Below are 25,920 nucleotides of genomic sequence, written 5' to 3'. Positions count from 1 at the left end.
AATTAGAGGACGTAAGTGATTTTGGGTAGTAGAACCCCAAGCACAAATACCATAGTTGAGATAAGGATAGATAAGGGAGTAATAGAGAGTCACCAGAGCAGGGCTTGGTACATAATATCTGATCTTAGAAAGAATGCCCACAGTTTTTGAAACTTTTTTTGATATATTTAGAATGTGTCCCTGGAAATTCAGCTTGTGGTCAATGAGAATGCCAAGGAATTTGCCATCTAATTTGTTACAAATTTGGGTATTGTTTATTTTGAGATTTATAAGACTAGAGGATTTATTGCCAAACAGAATATAGAAGGTTTTGTCAATGTTAAGGGTGAGTTTGTTGGCAGTTAGCCAAAGATGGACTTTATTTAGCTCAGTATTTACTGTGGCATTTAGAGCAAGAGGGTCAGGACTGGAGTAAATGAAGGTTGTGTCGTCAGCAAATAGAATTGGTTTGAGGTGTTGGGAGGCATTTGGAAGGTCATTAATGTAGATGAGAAAGAGGAGAGGGCCAAGTATGCTGCCCTGAGGAACACCAATGTTGATGGGTAGGGTGGGAGAAATTGTATTATTCACAGAAACATATTGGAGCCTATCAGTAAGGTAGGACTCGAGGTATTGTAGGGAGTGTCCTCTGACTCCATAATGATGTAATTTAAGAAGAAGGTTTTGGTGGTTGACAGTATCAAAAGCTTTACGCAGGTCCACAAATAACCCAACAGGGAGCTCCTTTTTATCAAGAGCTGTATGAATCGAGTTAAGCATACTAATAAGTGCATCGTTAGTGCTTTTTTTGGGTCTGAAGCCATATTGGCAAGGGCTAAGTATATTGAGTTTGGCTAGATATGAGTAAAGCTGCTTGTATATAAGTTTTTCAAAAATTTTTGACAAGTTTGGCAGGATTGATATAGGTCTGTAGTTGTTAACATCTGTGGGGTCACCACATTTGTGGACAGGCGTTACTCTCGCTTTTTTTAGAATATCTGGAAAGGTTTGGAGTTCAAGTGACTTGTTGAAGAGCAAAGCAATAGCAGGGGCTAAAGATCTGGAGGCTTTTTTGTAAATTAAAGTTGGTATCTCCTCAAGGGCACCAGACTTGGTTTTAAGGGAAAGGATTATCTCATTGACGTCAGTGGAGTTAATAGGCTTTAGGTACAGAGACTGTGGATAGTTACCTGTAAGATAGTCCTTAATGTCAGTACTGGAAGATGGAATATCATTTGCAAGGGATGAACCAATGGAAGAGAAGAACCTATTGAACTCAATAGCAGAATCAGAGGCTGAAAGCTGACCATCGTTATTAGACAGGAGAGTCGGTTTGTTATTTAAAGATTTCTTTGATCCCAATATTTGTGAAATTGTGCTCCAAGTTTGTTTAATGTTGCTCTTTATTTGAGTAAATTTATCTTCGTAGTAATTAGTTTTGGCTCGTCTAATTATCTTAGTTAGCAATAATGAGTAATTCTTTGAGAATTCTTTGGAGACAATTCCTAACCTACACTTTTTCTCAAGGTCGTGTTTTTTGTTAATGGATTTCAGTATTCCCTTTGTAAGCCAAGGATTGTTAAGCCTTTTGCTTGTGACTTGTTTTGTAAGCCTAGGACAGTGGGTGTTATAAAGGCTAAGAGTTGTTTGTAGAAAAGATTGCACTGCTAGGTTGATGTCCCCTATGTTACCTAATTCGGACTCCCAGTTGACATTATCAGCAGCAGTTATAAAATTGTTTATAGCAGTTTCATTGTGCAGCCTAAAGCTTAACTCCCTTGTTTCTAGAGGTGGTTTGCTAATGTTAGTTAAGAGAAATGTGGGGTAGTGGTCTGTAGTGCTATCGGTGATTATACCTGAAGTAAGCGGAGAGGTTATGTTGGTCCAGATGTGATCTAGAGTCGTGGCAGTGCTATCAGTGATTCTAGTAGGTCTAGTGATTAAGGGTATGAGGAGGCAGGAATTCATACAGTTGAGGAAGCTAACAGCAGTAGGGTGTTCTGGCTCGCAGAGGTCAATATTAAAGTCCCCTGCGATAATTAGGTGGTTTTTGTTCAGTCTGTTATCAAGTATTAGATTTCTAAGGTTTGAGTTGAATACAGACACATCAGTGTTGGGAATTCTATAGACTGCACCCACAGACAGGACAGACTCGGCACCCTTGACTCTGAAGCTGGCGAAGATATACTCCCCATAGCAGTCTCTAGTTCTAATTTCTTTTAAGCATGTTAGTTCTTGGTGGTAGTAAAGAGCAGTGCCACCACCTCTCTGAAGTTGACGACAGTTGTGAATTGCTGAGTAGTTAGGCATGTTAAAGAGTTGAGTAGTATCCTCTTTCAACCATGTTTCAGTAAGTATAATAAAAGAGAATTTGTTGCCAATAGTTTCAATCAAGGCACTAACATCATCGAAGTGTTTACCTAGGGATCTAACGTTCAAATTGATTACAGAGATATTGTGATTATGAGTTAATACATTGTTTACATCATGTGCTGCAAAATATCTGCAATTTAGATCATTAAAGTGATTATTGTCATAGATAGTGGATAAGAGGTTAAGTTCTGGGTCTATACTTGACTGCATAAAAGAAGCTGATTGTGGAATCAGAAATAAGTAGAAAAAAGCTATAAAATAGGGAAAAATATATACACAATACTGTACAAAACAAACACAAAAGGGGCTTACAGGGGTACAATGGAGTAAGGGAGTATGGCTAGGCTAGGCAACCTAGGCAATTAATGAGATTAAAGAAAAAACATGTAAACATGGACTATACAAAACACAAGATATGGAAATACAAAACAAAAAATATAAGCAAGACTAAGCAATACAAAAAAAAAAAAAAAAAAAAAAAACAAATTGAGCAAAAATGAGGTAGATTGCTTACGAGTACTCACAGGTACACTGTAAGTAACAAATTGCAATTTGAATGCAGGCAAAGCCAGGGGTACAATGGAGTAAGGGAGCATGGTAAGGCTAGGCAACCTAGGTAATAAATGAAATCAAAGAAAAGTTGAATAATAAACATAGGCAAATTTAAGCTAATGATTAATGACTATAGATAGTTCAGTAATGACTGTATAATTAAAAAGACCTGAAGAACTACTTAATAACTCAATTAAATAATTTCGGTAAATGACTAGGTAAGAGTAAGTTAAAAATTAAGTCAGAAAATGAACCAAGGAGACTTAGGATACCTAGCCCCACTAGTTGACAGGGGGTTAATTAAGTTAATTCATTGGGAGTGATAAGGTGAGACAAACCACATTGGGAGAGGAAAGTGTTGAGGTTTTCTTCTCTAGTAATAGTAAACATTTTGCCCTCTGCGGTTTTTCTCACCTTTATCAGACCATCTCTAACGAAGCACTGATGAATAGCATCTGGGTTTTGTTGCCGGATTTGACGCAGGCGGTAGAGGATTTGCTGTCTGTTCCTGGTCAAGCACTCGTTGATGTATAATCCCTTCCGTAGGGATTGTGACATTAGCTCTCCACATTTGTGCATTTGTGCTCTCCTCTCCATTTGTGCTGCTTTTACAGCTATGTTTTCATTCCATGTTTTCATTTTACTCTTTATGTTCAATTAGTATTAAGCTTTAGTCATTTAAATTTTTCATGCCCGAAACGCTTTGCGTAATAGTGGCTTTAGGCATTGTATGTACTAGCCCTATCTATAAATCCATCACTCTTTGTAAAATCTCTTGTATGTATGTACCTTACCTAAATAAACATTTGATTTGATTTGATTTGATTTGATTTGATTTGACATATGTCAGTTGCTTAATTTAGAAACTGTACTTGTGGTCGATCTCGAACCCATTGTTAGTGTGACGACTTATACTGAATTTTGTAACTAGCTCATCAAGATTGTAACTTGCTTAGCTAAACGAATTGTGGGGTTCAGTCCCTGAGCCCATTATGTGCCTCTGTAACCCTTTCCACTACCGCCCACAGGATGGGTATGGGGTGCATAATAAATAAACTAAACTAACTAACTAACCAGCTGCTCTCAGATTGCTCATTGACAATCCAAGGTTACACTCAATGTCTCCTTTAACAGCATGAACTCCTGTATGCTAATCCCCACAATCACCAAACCTACCCGAGTCACTCAAACATCAGCTACTACCTTTGATCACATATGGACAAACATAACAGCTCCCCTTATATCTGCTATAATCTACGACAGAACAACTGACCACTATCCTACCTTTCTCATGGCGAACATGGACATAACACCACCAAAAAGCAAGAAACTCTCATTCAGGTTACACAGTGAATCAGCTTTAGGCAATCTTACAAATGCACTTCACAATATTAACTGGGATTCTGAATTCAATAATATCCAGGACATAAATTCATTAGCTAACCTCTTCCTCTCCAAAACTCTAAGCCTCTACAACCTTCATTGTCCCCTTCTTACCAAGCAAGTAACTGACAAAAGATTAAACAATCCATGGCTCACAAGTGGCATTCTCAACTCAATCAACAAGAAACATGAATATGAAAAGAAACTTAGGATTGGCCTAGTTTCAAAGGAAGTAGCTAAAAGGTACTCATCAATGCTTACCAGTATCATAAGGCAAAACTTTCATATTATGTGAATAGATTCAATGCAAATACTGTACTTGTTTTCCATGTGCTTTTCATGTTGCCTTTAGCAAAAGGCAACATGAAAAGCACATGGAAAACAATCTCTAGTATCCTAGGAACTAAACAACACTCACATAACCAGCTAAAACTATAAGGATGGGTATACACCGTCAAATTATTTAGAAATTTTCAAATGAATTTAATAGGTTCTTTTCATCGGTTGGTGCTAATCTTGCCAGTAAAATCCCACATACTCAGACACATATTAACATATCTCTCAGGCAGCTATCCAAACTCTCTTCTCCTTTCACCAATCAGCCCGGCAGATGTTGTGTCCATCATACACTCTCTAAAAACCAAGGCAGGGAACTCCAGTAAAATTCCGTCCATTGTATACAAGAGCACCTCCCATGCCCTTGCCCCACCCATAGCTCTACTGTTCAACAAATCTATAGAGTGTCACACCTTCCCTGATATCCTCAAAAAAGTAAGAGTAACACCACTCCATAAAGGAGGCAATCCGGCGGACATAAACAATTATAGACCAATATCAAATCTACCCATTCTATAAAAAATATTTGAAAAAATTATCTACAAACAGCTCTATTCCTACCTCGCAAAATTCGACATACTCAGCCCCTGCCAGTTTGGCTTCCGGTCCCAAAAGAGCACCAATGATGCAATTATTAATCTTCTTGACGTAATCTACTCAGCCCTTGACAAAAATGAGTTTCCGATTGGACTCTTCATTGACCTAAGAAAAGCCTTTGATACTGTTAATCACAACTATCTCTTACTTAAAAGCAGATTCTTTAGCTAACTTCTCGGCTCTATCATGCATTCGGAGGCCAACACGAGATGGAGACCACATGAAATGGACTCTGTTACCATCATTAATAATTTTGTTGTATTTGTGTCTAGCTTCGGACACGAGCATGTTACAGTTATGTCTTTAAGAGTTGAGAGTTGAGCTGTTGTTAAAAACTCTCAGCCTTTATAACACCCACTGTCCTATGCTAACGAAACAAGTCACAACTAAAAGGCTAAACAATCCTTGGCTTACAAAGGGGATACTTAAATCTATTAATAAAAAACATGTCCTTGAGAAGAAATATAGGTTAGGAATAGTCTCCAAAGAATTTTCAAAGTTCATCATTGAACTTTGAAAATTCAAAGTTTCAAATTCAAATTTTCAAATCAATGTTCAAATTTTCAAATTCATCATTGCTATCTAAAATAATTAGAGGAACCAAAATTAAATACCACGGAGATAAATTTACCCAAACAAAGGGCAACATTAAGAAAACATGGAGCACAATTTCACAAATATTGGGATCAAAGAAGATTTTAAATAACAAACCAATACTCCTGCCCAATAACGATGGTCTGCTTTCACCCTCTAATACTGCTATTGAGTTCAATAGGTTCTTCTCATCCATTGGGTCATCCCTTGCAAATGATATTCCATCTTCCAGTACTAATGTTCAGGACTATCTTACAGGTAACTATCCACAGTCTCTGTACCTAACGCCTGCTAATTCCACTGATGTTATTTTTTTTTTTTTTTTGAGATATATACAAGAGTTGTTACATTCTTGTACAGCCACTAGTACGCGTAGCGTTTCGGGCAGGTCCCTGGAATACGATCCCCTGCCGCGAAGAATCGTTTTTTCATCCAAGTACACATTTTACTGTTGCGTTAAACAGAGGCTACAGTTAAGGAATTGCGCCCAGTAAATCCTCCCCGGCCAGGATACGAACCCATGACATAGCGCTCGCGGAACGCCAGGCGAGTGTCTTACCACTACACCACGGAGACTATCGGAGACTACGGAGCCACGGAGACTACTACCACGGAGTTATTGAGATAATCCTCTCCCTTAAAACCAAGTCTAGTGCCCTTGAGGAGATACCAACTCTAATTTACAAAAAAGCCTCCAGATCTTTAGCTCCTGCCATTGCATTGCTCTACAACAAGTTACTTGAACTCCAAACCTTTCCAGATATTCTAAAAAAAAGCGAGAGTAACCCCAGTCCACAAATGTGGTGATCTCACTGATGTCAACAACTTCAGACCTATATCAATTCTGCCAAACTTATCAAAAACATTTGGAAAACTAATCTACAAGCAGCTTTACTCTTATCTAGCCAAACACAATATACTTAGCTCTTGTCAATATGGCTTCAGCCCCCCAAAAAGCACTAACGATGCACTTATTAGTATGATTAACTTGATACATGGAGCTCTTGTTAAAAATGAGTTCCCTGATGGGTTATTTGTGGACCTGCGTAAGGCTTTTAACACTGTCAACCACCAAAACCTTCTTCTTAAATTATATCATTATGGAGTCAGAGGTCACTCCCTGCAATACCTTCAGTCTTATCTTACTGACAGGCTCTAGTATATTTCTGTGAATAATTCAATTTCTCTCACCCTACCCATCAACATTGGTGTTCCTCAGGGCAGCATACTTGGCCCTCTCCTCTTTCTCATCTACATTATTGACCTTCCAAATGCCTCCCAACACCTCAAACCAATTCTATTTGCTGACGACACAACCCTCATTTACTCCAGTCCTGACCCCCCTTGCTCTAAATGTCACAATAAATACTGAGCTAAATAAAGTCCATCTCTGGCTAACTGCTAACAAACTCACCCTCAACATTGACAAAACTTTCTATATTTTGTTTGGCAATAAATTCTCAAATTAAATAAATCTCAGGATAAACAATACCCACATGCTCTACAAATCAAGGGACCCAGAATGTGTAATGACCTTCCCAATCATGTTAAAGACTGTACCTCTCTCAACCAGTTTAAGATAAAAACTAAGCACTACCTAATAAATTTCCTGTAACCTACCTTACGCCTCTATTGTCAGCCCATGTCTGTTTTTTTAAACGACGCTGTTTGTCGACCTAATTGTATTTGTGCTGCTTTTTCTGCCATGTTCCCCCCTTTTTTTATTTTTCTCAATACATTTTATACCTTAATCTCAATTAGTATTAAGTTTTAGTCTTTAATGTTTTTCCTGCCCGAAATGCTTTGTGTAATAGTGGCTTTAGGCATTGTATGTACTGGCTCTATCTATAAATCTATCAATTTTTGTATAACCTCTTGTATGCATGTACTTTACCTGAATAAACATTTATTTATTTATTATTATTTATTTATTTATTATTTGTAACAAAGTAGATGGCAAATTCCTTGGCGTTCTCATTGATAACAAGCTGAATTCTCAGGGACACATTCTAAATATATAAAAAAAAAATCAAAAACTGTTGGTATTCTTTCTAGGATCAGATATTATGTACCTCGCCCTGCCCTAGTGACGCTCTATTACTCTCTCATCTATCCTTATCTCAACTATGGTTATTGTGCTTGGGGTTCTACTACCCAAAATCATTTACGTCCTCTAATTACTCAACACAAAGCTGCTATTAGAACAATATTTAATTCTGGCCCCAGACATCACTCGGTGATGTCTGGGGCCAAATACCATAGCACAAATACCCAAGCACAAATACCATAGTTGAGATATGGATAGATGAGGGAGTAATAGAGCGTCACCAGGGCATGGCAGGGTACATAATATTTGATCTTAGAAAGAATGCCAACAGTTTTTGAAACTTTTTTTTATATATTTAGAATGTGTCCCTGGAAATTCAGCTTGTGGTCAATGAGAACGCCAAGGAATTTGCCATCTAATTTGTTACAAATTTGGGTATTGTTTATTCTGAGATTTATTTGATTAGAGGATTTATTGCTAAACAGAATATAGAAAGTTTTCTCAATGTTAAGGGTGAGTTTGTTGGCCGTTAGCCAAAGATGGACTTTATTTAGCTCAGTATTTACTGTGGCATTTAGAGCAAGGAGGTCAGGACTGGAGTAAATGAAGGTTGTGTCGTCAGCAAATAGAATTGGTTTGAGGTGTTGGGAGGCATTTGGAAGGCATTTGGAAGATATTAAGTCATTGCACATTCTTTCATGTATATTTTATATATATAAAACGCTGAACTGTAATGTCAATCCTGACCTCAAAAGCTTCTTAGAAGTTTGTAAGAGAACCCATGAGCACCACACCAGAAACAAATACCTATTTGATATTCCAAGAGTACGACTTAATCAAACTAGAAATGCTCTACAAATCAAGGGACCCAGAATGGGGTATGACCTTCCCAATCATGTTAAAGACTGTACCTCTCCCAACCAGTTTAAGATAAAAAACTAAGTACTACCTAATTAACTCCTTGTAACCTACCTAACTCCTAAAAGTGAACCCATGTCTACTATTTTAAACACTGCTGTTTGTTGACCAAATTGTATATTTACTATTTTCTGCCATGTTCCCCCCCCCTTTTTTATTTTTTATTTTCTCAACACAACTTATACTTTAATCTCAATTAGTATTAAGTTTTAGTCTTAGTGTTTGTCCTGCCCGAAACGCTTTGCGTAATAGTGGCTTTAGGCATTGTATGTACTAGCTCTATCTATAAATCCATCAATGTTTGTATCTCACCTTGTATGTATGTACTTTACCTGAATAAACATGTGATTTGATTTGATGTGATTTGATTTGATTTGATTTGATTTGATTTGATTTGAGAGCATTTAAGGATGATAGTCACTTACAATTAATGTATCAAGTTTGAAGACTTGTACACATTTCAGTGCAGGGAGCAAGGCAAATAGTTCGGTCTGAAGGGTAGAGGTCCAATTGTTTTTAAAGGACTCCCCACTCAAAATATAAGCCATCGCCCATTGTCAGGACAACTGCCCTTCCAGCTGCACCCGTGGTGCGGTGTAGGGAACCATCAGTGTATTAACAGCAATGTTTTCTCAGGAGGAAGAGGATGGTGTTGGATAGGGAAGCAGCACCGCCTCCTCCTCCCCCTCCAAACTCACCCTCTGGGTGCCTCACATGTGGCCTGAAGAGGTTGTAGGGGGCTGTGGCCTGAAGAGGTTGTAGGGGGCTGTGGCCTGAAGAAGTTGTAGGGAGCTGTGGCCTGAAGAGGTTGTAGGGGGCTGTTGCCTGAAGAGGTTGTAGGGGGCTGTTGCCTAAAGAAGTTGTAGGGGCTGTACTCACCTAATTGTGCTTGCGGGGGTTGAACTTTGTCTCTTTGGTCCCGCCTCTCAACTGTCAATCAACTAGTGTACAGATTCCTGAGCCTACTGGGCTCTATCGTATCTACATTTGAAACTGTGTATGGAGTCAGCCTCCACCACATCACTTCCTAGTGCATTCTATTTATTAGCTACTCTGACACTGAAATTTTTTTTTCTAACGTCTCTGTGGCTCATCTGGGTACTAAATTTCCACCTTTGTCCCCTTGTTCGTGTCCCACCCGTGCTGAAGAGTTTGTCTTTGTCCACCCTGTCAATTCCCCTGAGAATTTTGTAGGTGGTTATCATGTCTCCCCTTACTCTTCTGTTTTCCAGGGACGTGAGGTTCAGCTCCTGTGGCCTGAAGAGGTTGTAGGGGGCTGTGGCCTGAAGAGGTTGTAGGGGGCTGTGGCCTGAAGAGGCTGTAGGGGGCTGATGTGACCTAAAGAAGTTGTAGGGGGCTGTGGCCTGAAGAGGTTGTAGGAGCTGTGACCTGAAGAGGTTGTAGGGGGCTGTGGCTTGAAGAGGTTGTAGGGGGCTGTGGCCTGAAGAGGTTGTAGGGGGCTGTGACCTGAAGAGATTGTAGGGGGGCTGTGGCCTGAAAAGCCTGTAAGGATAATTTCCTTCTTTGCTATTTCCCGGTATCGGGCAGTCGGGGCGCATCTCATCCCTCAATCGTCGTCGCTCTCCTCGACCAACAACAACAACACCACCACTCGCCGAGCAAACGGTAAACAACACACCCTCACAACACCCTCACACCTTAAACATTGACAAGCATAGACGTACACTGAGAATCATTTACATATTCTTGGCGTTCTTAATGTGTGTGTGTATTTAATGGTATCACGCATATATTTGTTTTCAAAGCTGGTGAGTGTAGGAGGGTTTGTCAACTCCCACACACCTGCGCCTATAACTGTTCCTTATGCCTGCACCCCTACACCTGTTCCTACACCTGCTCGCTACACCTACCCCCCTACACCTACCACCCTTCACCTACCACCCTTCACCTACCTGCCTACACCTACACCCCCCTCCTACAACTACCCCCCCTACACCTACCCCTACTCCTACCTCCCCTTCACCTACCCCATACACCTACTTACCCTCCCATTACCTACCCCACCCCCCCTTACACATACCCCCTACACCTACCCCCTACACCTACCCCCTACACCTACCCCCTACACCTACCCCCTACACCTACCCCCTACACCTACCCCCTACACCTACCCCCAACACCTACCCCACCCCCGTACACCTGCATGGGCCCCCAGCCCTGCCTATCCTCCACACCTGCCACCATACCAACTTCCATGATTATAGACAACTGGCTGGTGCTGCACCTGGGGATGCTGATACATTGACTTACACATTGCGTGGTGTCTCAGGAATGTTTTGAGATTGTGATGTTTGGCCTGGGTTCGTATCCTGGCCGGAGAGGATTGACCGGGTGCCAATCAATAACTGTGGGGTCGGAGCTCCGTAATTTTTAAAATACATGTATCTTCATTAGAACTTTAAATATGTGTATGGTAAGGTGTTTAAAGTGAAGCTTATATGTCTGCCTTTCTTGAGACATATAAAACATATATGTTTATTAACGAATTCACGTGAAATAAGCATTGTTCTGAGAGAGAGTTGCTCCGTCGATCGATCTGTCCGGAGTCAGAGCTCGGCTATTATAAAAGTACACATATCTTCGCTTTAAATTTAAATATGCCCATGGTAAGGTATTTAGAACGAAGCTTATATATCTGTCTCTCTTGTGACATATAAAACTCTTACGTTTATTAAGGAATCTGCGTGAAATAGGCATGGTTCTGAGATGAATGCTGCGGTTTTCGAGCTCGACGAGCGATGAAAACTGCCACTTTTATACAACTACAAATATCTTCGGTTTTACTTAAAATATTTGTCTGGTAGAGGTTTTACATATAGATTGCGTTTCTGTCTTTCTTCTGACTAATAAATAATTTTGGTTTAATCAGTTATCAAGATGTTTTCAACAATATTCTTTCAGCGTTCGTCTTTTCCAACACGGGCGACCCTTTTGAAAACGCGATACTTGGTCTAACCCATCCTATACTTGGGTCAGTTTCCATTATGGTTCGGAACATAGCCTGTTTACCCAGAAGTGAATGGATACCTGGTTGTTAAAGGATTTGGTGGGTCGTATTCCGGGGAAAATTAGAATAAGGACCTTCCTGCAACGCTATGCATGATAGTGGCTTTACAAGAATATAAGAACTTGTATAAATATATGGAGGATTTTGGCATTGTGTTGGGCAAGAGGCACTTGGATCAACTGGTCTTCGGTGAGCTGTAGTGCCCCTATAGTGTTTCTATAGTAGTTGGTGTCTGCCTCTTGCTCTATGGGGGACCACTGGATAACGATGATGTGTTTTTTATTCATCCGGCTGAAAAATTTTGCCATTTGGCAGCTGGGGCATACAGTACTCTGCCACCAGGAGGCTCATTCGACACTGTGGCATCGTAGCTACTTCAGTGACGGTACACCTGCCCTAATCATTATGGCCTCAACCGGAGATCTACGGATTGGTCCTTATTTATAAACTTTAAAAGTTCTTACAGTATTTAAAAAAAATAATGCCTTTTTTTGCAAGTTCCATTTATATCACCAGTGCATTGCTAACATTGTTCCAGTTGTTCCATTGCAGGTATACAGTACTGTACAGTATTTACATATTTTGTTCTGTAGTTCCTTAATTTTGTTGTGCTCTTAAATAATAAATATTTAATGATACTGTACTTGATTAGGTAAGATCGATTAAATATGACTGTAATGCAGTATTTGCAAAAGGTAATTATTGATGCACAGAGAAATCACATTATCATGATGTATCAATGAACAAATCCGCAGGACCCGTGTTGAATGTTTGAACATATGCACTGGGTGTTCCCAGGCACGCTCTCGCCAACTGCGCCACGACATGGTCAAAAGAATTGCAACCTGGGAATATAATTGATTTGTTCATTGATACATCATGATAATGTAATTTCTGTGTGTATTGAAAGAGGGGGGCGTCAGAGATAGAACTACTGGACGACATAGCCCAAGTGCATGGGGGAATTGTGTGAAACTCTGGTTCGGCTTCAGTAGAAGCCTCGGGAATCCAAGTGGGTGCTGTTGTACCCCAGGTTGCAATTCTTTTGACCATGTCATGGTGCAGTTGACTAGAGCGTGCCTGGAACACCCAGCACATAGGTTCGAACTTTCATCACAGCTTCTTTGGATTTGTTCATTGTAAATATTGATATTAAGTCAATAAACATTTAATGGCTGTATCTAGAAATATTTGATTTCACATTAATGATAGATGTTCTTTTGAGATTTTACTACGTATTATCCTATTATTACTTGTATTAAGTATTGTGTATACTCAATAAAGGCAATTTTCAAAATAGTGATTTCAAAACCTGGCCTGTACTGAGTATATATAGAGGTTCGACATGGTCTGTGCTGTGTATATAGAAGGATTCAGACCATGGTTGCAGTATTTAATGATCCTATATCTTACCAATATGTATTTTATTCATACATATACCCATACATACATACATACTGTACATACGACATACATACATACATACATACATACATACATACATACATACATACATACATACAGTACATATATACATACAGTGCATACACAGTATATTTATATCAATAGGAAAGGAATATCTGTAGTTTTTGTATGTAGTTTTCATCTAGTTGGTTCTGAGAGTTCTATACCCTCAGTCCAGCCTGGAGCCCAGGCCTATCTTGTGATAGTTTGATTGGTAAAACTGTCACAGAAGCCATTTTAGTAAAACTGAGATCTTATCTGTAGGTAGATTATACAAATTTACTAATGTGTATGATGATGGTTTTAGTTTAAACTGCTCCATTTCCAAATTACGCATAATGCATCCCAACATAACCTAACTCATCCAGTAATTCAAGAGATGCTATTCTAACTCCAATGAGTTAGTTTATTTGTAAATTGGATATTTGGATTAAAGTTGGTTCAAATAAAATTAATTAAAATTGATTTGAACCATTCAGAAGTCCCTATACAGTACCTCTAAGTCATTTCTCATATTAGGAATAGTTGAAGGCTACAAGGCTAACAGCACTGCAAACCAGACATGGCAGGGCAGATCTCATTGAAACTTTTAAAATACTGTACTGAACAAGTTAGAGGATGTTGATCCAGACAATTTCTTCAAAAGGTCAGATGTAACACAAACAAGGAGCAACGGTTTCAAGCTCAACGAGCCACAATGTAGCACTGAGAACAGGAGATGCTTTATCACCCACAGGGTTATAAGCCCATGGAACCCCATGTTATAAGGCCGCTGAAGCCGTAACTGCCAAAACTGTGTTAAGTTTTAAAATCTACCTGGAAATGAATCATCGCGGCAAATGGGGGGGGAAGAGGAGGTGGTTCAACAAGCCACCGGCTTCTTGTCCTTGTTGAGGCCACTAGAGTTAGTGGCCCTCCGGTAAATCAGGTAGTCATATAGGTCATGAATCTGTGGCAACTCACACACCACTTACGTGGCCAATAAGAAGTCCTGATCTCGACACATGATAATTTGGTATCGTTATAGTTACCTGGATTTACCCGAGGGCCACCATCACTAATGGCACTGATGGAGACAGGAAGCTGATGGCTTATCTTCATTTAATATTTTGAGAATGTCTTCTTGTAATGACTAGGCACATAAAATACTTGAACACAAAACTTTGGATGTTATTAAAATTGACATGAGAAGCTTCATTGTGTTGACTTGAAACCTTTAAATACTGAAGTACAATGTGATCATAACACTAAGGCTTCTTTCATTGTGGCCACAATGGCCACCACCACCACCACACCACTAATACATCATATCTTTCCCCACCACACCACTGATACAAACACCTCAACTTTCACCACTACACCACTGGTACAGACACCCCAACTTCCACCTCCACATTACTTGTACAAACACTACAACTTCCATCATCACAGTACAACAGAAGTACACTTAGATCACATCAGGCTTTAATACCCATGTGAATGGGAAATAGGCTTACAGGTTCAAGAAGATGAGAGAAAATATCAGCACTGTCGGAAATACCCGACAGACTACTGGAACATTATCTAACACAGTGCAGTTACAAACCCAATAAGATTTCAACTTAGATTCAACAGAGCAAAAGAAGTTGTCAAACACATGGGGGAAAATCTTACTGAAGCCAACATATGAGTTATAAATACTTATACTCCGCCTAAGTAAAACAGAAACAAGTAACACTTAGTGGGCAAGCCAGAGGTTTAGGGCCCGCGCAGGAATATTCCTGAAAAAAAAAAAATCCACCACCACATCACTGATATAAACATCATAGCTTCCACAACTACACCACCGATGCAGACACCACAACTTCCACCACCACAATCATTATAAACACAATGCCACTACCACATTGTTAGTGCAGGGGCCTGACGGCTGAGTGGACAGCACTCAAGATTTGTAGTCTTAGGGTCCAGGGATTGATCCCCTGCGGAGGCAGAAACAAATGGGCAGAGTTTCTTTTACCCTGATGCCCCTTTTCACCTAGCAGTAAATAGGTACCTGGGAGTTAGACAGCTGCTATGGGCTGCTTCCTGGGGGGGGGGGGAGACCAGTTGATTGAAAGTTGAGAGGCAGGGCCAAAAAGCCAAAGCTCAACCCCTGCAAGCACAACTAGGTGAGTACAATCATCACTACAACAATTACCGCCAATTTGAAGACCACAACTATCATTGTAACCTTAAGTATGACCACACACTCTGCAACCACTACAAATATCACATCTACAAACATCAGAACTTCAAGAACAACCCCCAGATTCATTACAGACAACTCAACTACCACAACTACAGTACCACATTAGAGCAAGGCAAAGACTCAACCTAAATTGCTGCACAGCCACATCAGGAGAAAATCAACAGTGAAGGAACAGGTAATAAAACTGAGGATAGGGGCAGACATTCACTACAGACGACAAGGAAGTGTGCGAAGTACTCAATAAGAAATTCCAGGTCTTCACAGTAGAGCAAGGAAAAGTCCTAGAGATAAGAGAGGGAGTATCTAACCAGACACCACTAGAGGAGTTTGTGATTACCAGTGGGGAGGTGAGGAAGCATCTGCTAGATTTGGATGTGACAAAGGCTATAGGCCCGGATGGAATCTCACCATGGATACTAAAGGAAGGAGCAGAAGCTCTGTGCCTGCCACTATCCATGGTGTACAACAAATCACTGGTAACAGGTGAAGTGCCAAAAATTTGGAAGACGGCCAATGTAGTCCCGATATACAAGAAGGGTGAAAGCCAGGCGGTACTGAACTACAGGCCTTAACTTGCATACCAAGCAAGATGATGGAGAAGATTGTGCAAAAAAACTAGTGGAACATCTGGAGTGAAAGAATTTGTAACACAACATCAGCATGGGTTCAAGGCTGGCAAATCATGCCTCACAGGATTAATTAAATTCTATGACCAGGTAACACAAATCAGGCAATATAGAGAGGGCTGGGCAGACTGCATATTTTTGGATTGCCAGAAAGCTTTTGACACAGTACCACATAAGAGACTAGTGCACAAGCTGGAGATGCAGGCGGCAGTGAAAGGGAAGGTACTCCACTGGATAAGGGAGTACCTAAGCAACAGAAGACAGTGCGTCACTGTGAGGGGGGGGGGAGGACTCGGAGTGGCGTGGCATCACCAGTGGTGTCCCACAGGGATCAGTCCTTGGGCCTATACTGTTTCTAATACAGTATATGTAAATGATCTCCCAGAGGGAATAGACTCGTTCCTCTCAATGTTTGCTGATGATGCAAAAAGTATGAGGAGGATTAAGACAGAAGAAGATGCGGGCTACATCTAAGACAAGAAGAAGATAAGGCTACAAGTTGACCTAGACAAACTAAAGGAATGGTCCAACAAATGGCTACTAAAGTTCAACCCAAGTAAATATAAGGTAATGAAACTAGGGAGAGGAAATATGAGACCAGACACTAGATACAGAATGGAAGATGAAGTCCTTCACGAAACAGACAGAGAGAGAGATCTAGGAGTTGATATTATGCCAAACCTGTCTCCTGAAGCCCACATAAAAAGAATAACATCGGCAGTGCATTCGAGGCAGGCTAACATCCGAACTGCCTTCAGAAACCTGTGTAAGGAATCCTTCAGAATGTTGTATACTACATATGTAAGGCCAATCCTGGAGTATGCAGCCCCCAGCATGGAGCCCGTACCTTGTCAAGCACAAGATGAAGCTGGAAAAAGTTAAAAAATATGCCACTAGGCTGGTCTCTGAACTAAGAGGCATGAGATATGACGAAAGGCTGCGGGAACTGCACCTCACGTCACTGGAAGACAGAAGAGCTCGGGAGGAGACATGATCATCACACACTGAATTCTCAGGAGAATTGACAGGATAGACAAGGATGGATTATTTAACATGGGTGGTACATGCACAAGGGGTCACAGGTGGAAGCTGAGTACCCAAATGTGCCACAGAGACATTAGAAAGAACTTCTTCAATGTCAGAGTAGTTAGTAAATGGAATGCACTAGGAAGTGATGTGGTGGAGGCTGACTCCATACACAGTTTCAAATGTAGATATGATAGAGCTCGAGAAGCTCAGGAATCTGTACACCAGTAGATTGACAGTTGACAGGCGGGACCAAAGAGCCAAAGCTCAACTCCTGCAAGGACAACTAGGTGAGTACATTCATCACACAACTAACAACCTCTAATAACTTATTACATTCACTACCCATTATACTCTCCATATTCACCATATCACCCTGTAGCCTGAGATATTCCAGGAGATGCTTTTCTTGATCGCCCCACATGTATTCAAACCATTTAGTTTATTCTTTTGCAGATAAGTTGTTTATTTGAATATATATGCATTTTAAAGCATTAGTCGCTTAACATTTTTAAGAAATGTGCACTCTACATTACAAGACAGAATTTTACATACCATACCTTGCATGGAATATCAATAATTATGTATGCTAAAGAAAATGATAAAGTACTCTCACTAGTCACATGATGATTGCGTAATATCACTCTACTTTATGGCATAACTAATGGAGTTTAGAGATAAAATACATAGGTAAAATATTAAATATAAACAAGCTATAAATTGGGATAATAAACCTAACAAAAATATAACACATCTCTGGTTTCATGCAATAATGAAATACATTTTCCTTTGCAGAACTACAAAACTACCATGTGCAAAATTCTGTTAAGTGAGTGTAGGGATGTGTAGTAGCTGACAAAATGAATCGCCAAGAGTACACAACAGGAACACTACATGCATCGAGAGTTTTAAAAGAGCTCTCAACATTTCGACATTTTGCAGCTCTGTGCGATGGAACTGTAAAGCTCTCGGATGGGACTGTGAAAGTTAGCAAAGCTTTATTAGCTTCTGGCTGTCCATATTTTAAGTAAGATTTTTATGTTTTTTATTTAATCTTATTAGATAACACATGCTGTTCTATATTAATTCTGATACTGTAATGTTATTTTTATTTTCAGCAATTTACTGGATATAGGTAAAATTGTTTGTTTCTCAGTTCCATTTACTGTTTCATATTGTAGAAGGGGGGAACTGTATTGGACCAATTGACCCATTTGTTTATAGAAGTATCACAGTGGGGAAATTTTAATGGATTGTTCCTAGTTAAGCTCACAGTAGGCTCACTTGGTGGTGTGCTCCACTTCTTCAACCTCCACATTGACTTTCAGAGTATATCTCCCTACACTTTCTGAGTGTAGGGAGCCCTCGTAGGCTCCCTGAAGCTATCCAAACTGACATGTGCTATATTAGTTTGGGGTCATCAATCAAAGGAATCCTTATGTCTACCGGGGACCATGAACCAGAACCTGGTCCCCCCTCAGAGAGGTGCAGGAAGCAATGGCCTATGAGCACTTTACATTTAAAGTATGTCATAATTGCCATCGACTGGGGAAGGGCCCAGAAAGGTAGGCGAATCAAAACTGACCACTGGTTAACCTGTGCAATCTATATTCAAAAGATCAAAATTATCGCCTCTAGAAAGAAATCCAACAAGCAACAAAAAGTGTTTACCCACATGAAGTGCTTCCCCCCCTCCCCAGGAAGGGGAGCCAGCAGCCTGCCACTCCAGTTCTTGAACTGATGTGCTGGTGATCAGCTGTGTGGCTGTTTCAGCTGTGTGTGGTATGGTGGCCAGGCGTCTTAGTGTACAGGAGCAGCATGCGCCTAGGGTGACCTTCCCTAGGTGCTCTGTGAGTACTGCTCTTGTATGTCAGGGTTATCTTACCTTGGGCATTCAGGAATCACTCCCTATTTGAGAACTTTATCGCTTGATGTTGTCTTCGCCCTTGAGGTATGTCATGAGTCTAGGCCTTTCTGTCTTGGCCCAGGTAGGGGAGTGTTATTGACTGGGAGGGGCACACTGCGGCTGGTGCAGCTAGCCTTACTTCAACGCAGTGGTCAATGTTTCTCTGACTGCCAGTTTGTTTGTTGTGTGTCTTTGGGGTTTTTTGTTTTTATTTTATTTTCATTCTCTGGCATTCTCATCTTGTTTAGACAGAGGTGGTCTGCTTAGCTTGTTATTAGGCAAGCCTAGGTTGTGTTAGTAGTCCTCCTCTGTTGCTCCCGAGGTTTCGTAGCTGCTACTGGCGATCAGTTTGCCTGCTACCTGACAGGGTTCTGCTGACTTAGCTGGCCCCAGTGCCTGGACTTCCTGTAGAGCTAATTCACCCTATGGGCTCTGGAAAACCCGTGTGCTCAGTTATACAATGGCTGCTTCTTCTGAGCCTGCTCTCACCTTGTGCGACGTCAAAGGTTATTCGTTGCCCCTGCCTCAGGGAAAAGATCACTCGTACTGTTTCTGTCATGCTGCCTGTTGGGTATTCTTGCGGACCTAGTTCCCCACTTGTACTTCACTTTTTTCATTCCTTGTCTGTTGATCTTGGAGATCAGGCAGCGGCTGTGTTGCATGCTCGATTCTGCTTATCACAACGAGCCGGGTTGGTTGATTTTTATCAATTCCTGTTACTATTTTGTACGTAGTGATCATATCACCTCTTCTTCTTCTGTCTTCTAGTTTTGACATATTTACTGCCTCTAACCTCTTCTCGTAGCTCTTGCCCTTCAGTTCTGGGAGCCACTTAGTAGCCACGTCTGAAGGTTTCGGGGTCGGGGCAGGGTTTAACACGGGATGAGGCTCGGGTGTCTTCAGGGGCTGCCCCTTCTGATTTGGGCGTGGAGGTGGTTGAGCCCAATTTTCCCACCGAGGCTTCTGGGTCAATCCAGCAGACTTCCTTTTTGGGTGCGTTTTCCCTGGATGCCGCCTTTTCTTCAGGGGTGGTGGGCATAGAAGAGGGCTCTTCCCCGGGGCCTTTGTTGGGGGTTCCTCGGGCTCAGGGGGAGTCCACCTGGAGCGCTTAGACTCTTGTGCCTTCTGGGCAGAGGTTGTTGCTGCAGGAGAAGAGGTTTTCATCCCCTCCTTCCCTTTCTGAATTAGTATTACTGTATTTGCCAGCTTGATTTATGCACCCTCGCATCAGATGCATCCATCTTTTGCTTGGATGTTTTGTCCTTGGGGAAAACAAAAATATCGGTATATATATATTAATATACAGTATCAACTTTTTTGTTTGGTTCATCATACATTTATTGCACGTTATTTTCCGGTGCTTTTGGTACCCCTGCTCTTCCCTCCTCTCAGATCAGCCATTTCGTTGTTTATATTTTTGGCAAATTTTTGCTATACAGTTTGAGTTGCCACAACTGACTGCCAGGGCAGTGCTCTGGTTGTGGCACACCATCCCACAGCTGTGGTTTGTTGTAACCCACTCTTTGCATATGGCTGCCGGGCAGTTGAAAGTTTATCATTCCTTTCCTGTTTTTTTGGGCATTTTTCATTTAGTTAACCCTTGTGTTGCTCAGGGTTAATTAGCATTTGTCACCCACAGGCGCATACCAAAAAAGGAAAAATAATTTTTTCTTCTAAACCTGTTAACTTGTGTTTTCTGATCATGGGAAAAATAATAAAAAAATCGTAAGTGGCATATATTGCCCGCTAAAGGGTGGGGAAGTCTGGCAAAAAGCAGGCGCCGACTCAGCGTGCGTCCCAGGCGGTCTGTTGCTCGCCAGCTGTCAGGCAGGAGTGGCCACAAAGAGATAATTACCTAATTATTTCAATGTCTCTGATTGATTTTTCGTAGTTTTTTGCTGTAATATTATTCAATAGTGTGTAGTGTGATATATTTATATAATAAAATGAGTGAATCATCGCTGCCCTCAAAAATATGGTGTGCATATTGTTGATTCAATTTTTATGTTCATCAAACAGTGAACAAATACTTTGTCGGTTATTACACTATATATAAAGGTCATATATAAGTATCTGCATGTTTTGTTCACCATAACGAACCACTAAGTTGGTATTATGAGTCAAAAAGTAACGAGGAGTGACCGCCATACACCAGCCAGCCACTTGCTGCTACTCACTCCCTCAACACCTCACTCGCTCACATTCTCCTCCCACCATACTTTTTTGCTTTTATTCACTATATACAGACGTTATATATAAGTATCTACATTCGTGTTCACCATAATGAACCCCTAAGTTGGCATGCTGAGTGGCAGTGGCAGCCAGTGGCAGTCCGCCACTGGCTGCTACTTCCTCCCTCCCTCAACTCACCTGACTCACCCCACATTTTCCTCCCACAATACTGTTTTTGCTTTTATTCACTATATACAGACGTTATATATATAAGTATCTACATGTTTTTTTCACCACAACTGTACAACTAAGTTGATATAGTTAGTTCAGACACTAAGAGACGTCGCTACACTGTCAGGTGGCGGCTGCTTCCCTCACACATTCAAGGTCAGACGCACTAAAATTTTACCCCCCAACAATACTGTTTGTGGTGTTATTGCCCTATATACAGATGTTATATATAAGTATTTACATGTTTTGTTCACCATAACTGTTCAACTAAGTCGGTATAATGCCCAAAGAGCATAGTGACCACCTCTACCAACATGACAAATCATGCAGATGTTGCCACACCCATCACTAAAATGGCTTCTCCCCCACACTCCTTTTGATGTTATTACACTGTATATACACGTTATATATAAGTATCTACATTCGTGTTCACCATAACAAACCACTAAGTTGGTATGCTGAGTGGCAATGGCAATGGCTGCCACTCCCTCCCTCCCTCACCTCACCTGACTCGCCACCATTCTCCTCCCACCATACTGTTTTTGCTTTTATATACAGACGTTACATATAAGTATCTGCATGTTTTGTTTACCATAGCGAACAAATAAGCTGGTATAGTGAGTCCAGACAGTAAAAGGTGGCCACACAGAGTCAGCAGATAATGCTACCTCCCTCCCCACCAAGATTACTCCTCCCACTACAGTGCTAATTATCACAACAATCCTGCTATTATCAGAATCCTGGTCATTTTGATCACAGTCAGGGGTCTTCTGTAATAATATCATCGCTAAATAATAGCATGAACATGTATATTATGGCCTTTTTAGGCGATGCTGTGGTCACAAACTGAACAGCAGTACTGTGAGCTCATGCTGCGTGCATCAGGCTTGGTGGCTCACTCAATTCTGAGGCCCCTCACACCCAGGAATTTGGCCCGCGATTTTTTTTAAATGGTGTCTGTTTACAAGAGCCCTGATGAAGGTGTGGTGAACCCCCGTGTATCCAGCCGTGTTGTAAGAGTCTGCCAGTGGACTCTCTTCCTTAGTGCTTTTCATGGCTGCCCTGGTTTTTCTTGAGGCTGGGGCTTTTGGGAGACAGCTCGGCCCTGGGGCCTGCCGGGTGGGTTCCCGGGGCTGGGGTGGGGCTGACGTAGGGGGCCTCAAGCCCCGTTGGACCCCGCCTGGATTTTTCTACCCCTCTGGGCAAGGCTTGTGGTTTGTGGAGTGGGGTTTTACCTTCCCCCCTCTCCACACAACTAATTGGGTGTCGGCCCTTCCCCGGGCTCGGTTCCTTGCCCATTATGCCCGTTGCTTCCGCCCTGTTGGTGGGTGCTTTTCTATATTCTTGGCCCATTTTTCCTGGGATGGGCCTTCTCCATCATGTCCCCCTCTTCTTGGGGTTCTGCATGACTTTTGGTCTCGGGTGCGACTGGGTTTTTCTGTGCCTTCGTCCTTTGTGTTTGCTTCTATGTGTTCTCGATGGTTCAAGATGGTTTTGCTCCTTCCCGTTTTACTGGTATATGTCTCGTCGTTCGGTGGCGCTTCCCTCCGGTTCTTTCTAGGGCTTGTGGGTCTATTTCGGGCAGCTTCTGGGTTTTTGGCCTTCTCGTTCATTTGTTCATATCTCTTCTTTCCGTGCTGTGTCTCGGCAGTGCTTGTTTTCCTTTTGTTCTGGTCTGGGATGCCGGATTGGGCTACTTGTAGCCACATTGTAACCAGCGTTGAATGTAATGAAACGCCATTTTCTGGGTGAGTCCTGGAGGCTCCTCAGATTCCCTCCCTCCCTCCGGTCGGCGGATTTTCGCATGTTTTGACCACACTCAGAACTGGAGTGTGGATCACTAGCGAGGTAGGTCTGGGGCTACCCCTTCCCTCTCCCGGGGAGGGGGGAGCTGCGCAGACAGCGGTGCATGATGGGTGACATCATACTAGTTTGCTCGTTTTTGTTTGGGGAGCTCTATCCACTCGTTCAGTTTTTGGTTGCAATTTTCACCAGAATAGGGGTTTGTTTGGGGATGCCTACATTTCTGGGTGCCTAACCCGGTTGATGGCAGACATAGAATGCTTCCAACCACACGGGGGTATCTATAGGCCATTGCTCCCCTTGCCTCTCTGAAGGGGCCAGGTTCTGGCTCGTGGTCCCCGGTAGGCCCATAAGAGCTCCGTACACATGACTGATGCCAAAGTCTGACATTAGCATATCAGCCTGGTAAGCTCCGGGGAGCCTCTGGGACCCACCCAGAAAATGGCGTTTCATTACATTCAACGCTGGTTTTTTTGGGGTTCGTTCATTACATCCAAGGGATTGATGCAGCAAGCAGTCAGGTTTTGTCCATTCTTATGCACATATATATGGAGGATATCAATGGTGCAAAAAATATCTTTTCATAAGATTGTGAAAAGAATCTACTATTTGTGGTGGCTATTGACCTTGAATAAACAGTTTATTTAATTTATTATGCACCCCATACCCATCCTGTGGGCATTAGTGGAAAGGGTTACAGAGGCACATAATGAACTCAGGGACTGAACCCCACAATTTATTTAATTTAGCTAAGCAAGTTACAATCTTGATGAGCTAGTTACAAAATTCAGTACAGTATAAGTCGTCATATCAACAATGGGTTCGAGATCGACCACAAGTACAGTTTCTAAATTAAGCAACTGACATATGGGGAGAGCTAGTGTCACAATTGATATGTTTGTCCTGCACACCGCCCCCCATCCAGTGGGCAGTGGTGGATAGGTTACAATCACTTAGTTACTACCTACAGTTAGCAAACTGGGGATATTTTCCTAAAATTTCTGATAGCAGATCATTTTGAATGAAATATTTACCCATCCTTGGAACATTGGTTATAGAATTGTCTCTGAATTCACGTATCTTTTCGCACTCCATCACATAGTGACGGAGGGTGTGTGAATAATTTTGTTGACACAGTTTACATTTGGTCAGGTCTAAACAAACACCTCATGTTGTATTTCATTGGCTGAAGTGTGTTCATTTACAATCTGTGGTTCCTGAAATTTAGTCATTGAATGCACGAGCCTCATGCATCTCGGGTGTATCCCGATTTTTAATTCACTTGGTGTTATCTACAGGCAAAGTCCACCAACCTCCCAGCTTGCCATAAGGACACATGGCGGGGACAGGAGTCATACACACAATGAAAGGTCAAGTTTAATGTTTTCTTTCATTACCGCTGAGCATATTTCATTAATGTTATTTTATGTCTAGTGAGTAAACAAGCAGCCCTCTATGCTGGAGCAACAGAAGGAAGCCTAGTGCTCATGGCATCGATAGGGTATGAGAAAGAGGATTGCTTTGTCCTCTGCAAATAGAGATTTTCACAAAACTAGTCAAGGTTAAATGTTTGGCAACATATTGATCTTTCTGATCTAAGGCTCCTTGGATAATATCTGAGCCAGATCTTTTTGGTCCACTCAGGACTTGTATCGTCTGCCAGATTCTAGTTGACAGTGTCCACATTCATGACAAGTATCTTTCCTTATGGTCTCGTTGTGTATTCAGAGAGGGGGAGACAATGGCAAGTTTAACTCAAGCCACCACCAAACAACCAGCTTGTCTAGGTTGCTTGGTGACCTAGTACTGTATGTGCAAAGGAAACAATCTATACTCTCAATATTCCCTTTGAGCAATCATTAAAACGATGATCTCTCTAATGACTACTGTATATGCTGGCGCATAGGTCGATCCCCCAAAATTTTGAGGGAGTAATTCAAATTTAGGCCTATATTCGCCAAATAAGACGACCCCCCTTCCCCCAATAAGGAAGGGAAGCAGCCTCACCGCCAGCTGACATATCCAACCTCGATTCTAGAACTGATGTAGTGCGTACTGGGGTCACCTCTCTCCTGTGCTGGCTCTGGGTTCTGCTTGTTCAGCTAAGTGGTGGTGGTGTTTACCCTTGGTGCCATATCCTGCACACTGTGGTATAGTATGAGCCTAAGTTCTGAGAGTGCTTGGAGCTGCATGTGTGCAATGTTACCTTTCCTATGTGTTCCCTAGTGCTGCCCTTTCAATGCCAGGGTTATTTTCCCTGGTGTGTTCAAGGGTCGCTCCCTTAGAGGTCCATCTTGCTTGTAGTGGCCCTGGCCCAAGGTAAGTCAGATGTCATGGACTTTCCTGTCTTAACACAGGTTGGGAGTGACATTGGCTGGTGGGGCGCACTGGTTTGAGCATTTCTCTCAGTGCGCTAAAGTCAGCCTTCACTTCTAGATTGCCAAACCTGTGTTGGCTTACTAATAGGTCCAGTGTAGCAATCTCAGCATCTTGGTGTCCTACTTGGGTCTCCCCTTCAAGCTCTGGAAATCCCTGTGGGTTCGGTGGGCCTATGGATACTCCCCCGAACCTTGCTCTCGCTTCGTGCAAGTTTGTGGGTTGCTTGTCATCCATGCTATGTGGCGACTTTCTATTCTTCCGCCTCCATCATGCTGC

General features: G+C 41.7%; 1 pseudogene; it reads left to right on the top strand.

Annotated features, from left to right (window-relative positions):
* Window positions 1–10,251: 10,251 nt before the first annotated feature.
* Window positions 10,252–25,920, top strand: part of LOC138365180 (gigaxonin-like) — a 56,186-nt pseudogene continuing 40,517 nt past the window's right edge.

Source organism: Procambarus clarkii, chromosome 16 (assembly GCF_040958095.1).
Source record: "Procambarus clarkii isolate CNS0578487 chromosome 16, FALCON_Pclarkii_2.0, whole genome shotgun sequence".
NCBI classification, from domain to species: domain Eukaryota; kingdom Metazoa; phylum Arthropoda; class Malacostraca; order Decapoda; family Cambaridae; genus Procambarus; species Procambarus clarkii.
This window is presented reverse-complemented; position numbering and strand designations above follow the sequence as displayed.